Consider the following 3,189-nt stretch of genomic DNA (forward strand, 5'->3'; position numbering starts at 1 on the left):
GTTTCACCTGCAGCTGATGGCACTCCCAGCTGAAGGGATGCACCATACCCAGTTAGGGCTAGGAGTCCCACAAGTGACAGGATGCTCAGTCCCAGCAGCTGTGGATTTTGAGTCCAGGCAGCAGCCTGCCACTGCTGGGACCTAGAGATGCTGGGTCCCTGCAGTATGCCTCCTGGTGCCAGAGACCCAGCTGGGTCCCAACAGCCATGGGACTGTGATCAGGGGGTGCTTCAAAACTCTGGACCTGGATGAAACCCTCGGTGGTGGGAGATTGTGGTAATGTAAACTGCGCAATCATGGGTGACTGGTGCCTTCTGAGTCTGGGGGGCCAGCAGATTGCCGATGGGGGGGTCCCCCAGCAGCCAATTGCCGAGCCAGCTGTGAAACCGGAAGTGCACTTTCAGCGGTGCTTCAGGTTTTGCAGCTGGTGCTTCTAGGGACTGCACGGCTGATCTCGGGGGATGTATGTGCCACCCGTGTGCGCCCCCTATGCATTGCCAATGTGCGTAATTGTGTGGATCATTCTTTAGATCCCACTGTACCTTTATCTGCATGTGCAGAGGAGGCCTTACTCCTATATACAAGAAGGGCTGAACCAGCAGCTCCCCCTAGTGAAAATGTAACTCTCTCTAGCAAAAGAATCTTAAATCTTCATAAATCTCTTTGCGGAACGGAACAAGCTATGTCAAAGGCCTTTTTGCTGGTACGCCTGCATCTGCCTTAGGGTTTTTGCAACCATTGTGATTTCAGTTAGGGACAGAAAAAACATCATGCTCCTAACAAATATGCTTATTTTGGTAAAATTTGTAAGTGTAGCCCTGGGCTAATTGGGTGAAACTCAGGACCAGCTCAAGGCCCATTCACCATTTAAACTCTATGCCCCTGTCCAGACATGCATGGATGTTTGGTTCCCCGGGGACAACTAGCAGTGGTGCACCTTGTGCCACTGCTAGTTGTCCCTGGGGAATGCAAGTTGCCTTCAGTGGGATAGGGGAGGCTGGGGCCAGCACTGGGCTGGCCCTAGCAGCCTTACTTGGGGTCTTGGGGCCCCCTGGGGTTGCAGCAGCAGCAATCCTCTGCTTTTTTTTCTCCATGGGTTTCTGGATATCCAGAGGCCAAAAAACCCACTGTGTTGCTCCCTTGCAGCATGGAGAACAATGGAGTGTGTGGTATGTGGCATTGCAGACATGTCTGTGGTGCCACATACCACATGGCCATGCTTATCTGAATGTGGCCTATTTGAGCTTTATTTAAACCTGAGATCTCACAAAAAAAAATAGTTTTGATCAAAATGGTCAGTTTGACTAAGAAAAACTCAATAGTGTTAAGAATATGAAAAAAAATGGTTTGGGGTTTTTTTTTCAAGGAGGGTGGTGAAAAGGAAGAATTCATAGGAATCTCAAGGTTATTTTGGGGTTTTTGTTTTTTAATTTCCCACAGAAAAAACATATTTTGGTCACCTATAGCTTCACCCCTCAACAATGAAGTGCTTGTTGTGATAAAGCTATATTGTTATTTTACAAAATGTGTATAATGCAATTATAAAAATAGAAGTCTGGAGATCATTTAGTCCAGCCTTATGCTTTTAGGCAAAATCAAGAATCTGAGGGGTTATAATGTACCTCAAGTTGAATCTGAATCAACAGCATGTTTCCGTGGCAAAGCCAAAAAAGCTGATAGATACTGGAGTCATTCTTCCATTATTTAGCACTGCTGTGGCTTTACCTAGGGCAGGGGTTTTCAGCCAGGGGTACACATACCCCTGGGGGTACTTGGGATGGCCTCAGGGGGCACTCGGGGGACTCCTGCCTTCTTGACCAGCTGCTGGGGGTACACTGACCCAAAAAAGTTGAAAATGCCTGACCTAGGTTTTTGGTTATTGCATCCAGTTTTGGTCACTGTATTTCAAGACAGACATGAAGAAAAGAGCCCAAAGAGGACAACAAAGATTAGAGATCTAGGAAACATGTATGAGAAAAGATTGGAAGAGCTGGGAATATTTAGTTTGGAGAGGACTGAGTGGGGATTTGATAATAGCATTCAAATACTTGAAATATGCTTATATAGAGGATGGGGATAAGCCATTCTCTGTGGTTGCAGGACATAGGACAAGAAATAATGGTCTTACATTGCAAGACAGGAAATTTAGGTTGGATATTAGAAAGAACTTTCTCCTTATGAGGGTGGTTTAAGTATTGGAACAGATTACCCAGAGAAACTGTGGAATTGTCATTTGTTGGACATTTTTCAGAGCAGCTTTAGACAAACACTTGGCTATGATGATGTAGAGCAGAGGTGGCATGTGTGGCATAAGTGACATGGGCACCCTGTCTGTGTATGTGGAGGAGGGGGTACACAGCAGACCAGGGAGGGGTAGGGAGCAGAAAGCAGAGCATCAGATTAGGCAGGGAGCACAGGGTAGGAAGTAGAAAGCAGAGCAGCTGATTGGGCAGGGGAAGGAGATTGGAGTGGAACTCAGGGAGGTGTGGGGCTAATTTGTGGCATACATGCCAAAAAGGTTGGCCCTTGGCATTTTAGAACAGGGGTGATCCTACCTTGGTTACTAAGTGGGACTAAATGACCTTCTGAGGTCCTTACCACCCTATTATTCTATGTATACCTACACCATCCCTGAAAGATTTGTGTAGTTTGCTCTTGCAAGCACTACACTGGCTAGAGTAGTATGACTACAGTTGCCAAGACCGCATTTCTCCCTGTACAGGCTTTGTTTACCTGCTATTTTTTTAACATTTTCATTATGTGTATTACTCATATTGAGCTGTTTCTAGGTAGGTGTTTTGCAAGCTGCACTCTCACTGACATGTAGTACTGAATCCTATTTTACAAAGTTCATTAATGAACGGGGGGTTGGCGTTTCTGCCATAGCAAGCCAAGGCTCTGCTGCATTTGAACAATGTGAAATAAAGTGTTTTGCAGGTCAGGCAGTTTTAAATATTTGCTGATTTTCTATTAAATTACCAGATGTATGTTTAATTAAATAAATATACTCTGTCATAAATAATTACTATTCCAAACACGTCATGTCTAACCTTGGGTTATGAGTAATCTCTTGGGAGGATTGTTCATATGAGAAGATATATATGAAAATAATGCTGAGAATCTGGTGTGTTTTCGTGCCAGTAATCCTTAGACTGGTGATTCTATTTAATTTGCCAAATTTAGTCAGTT

General features: G+C 44.9%; 1 protein-coding gene across 8 annotated transcripts in view; it reads left to right on the forward strand.

Annotated features, from left to right (window-relative positions):
* Positions 1-3,189, forward strand: part of PPFIBP1 (PPFIA binding protein 1) — a 212,580-nt gene that overhangs the window by 155,409 nt on the left and 53,982 nt on the right. The window lies entirely within an intron of this gene.

The sequence above is a fragment of the Gavialis gangeticus genome, unplaced genomic scaffold (genome assembly GCF_001723915.1).
Source record: "Gavialis gangeticus isolate Ggan-Ray unplaced genomic scaffold, GavGan_comp1, whole genome shotgun sequence".
NCBI classification, from domain to species: domain Eukaryota; kingdom Metazoa; phylum Chordata; order Crocodylia; family Gavialidae; genus Gavialis; species Gavialis gangeticus.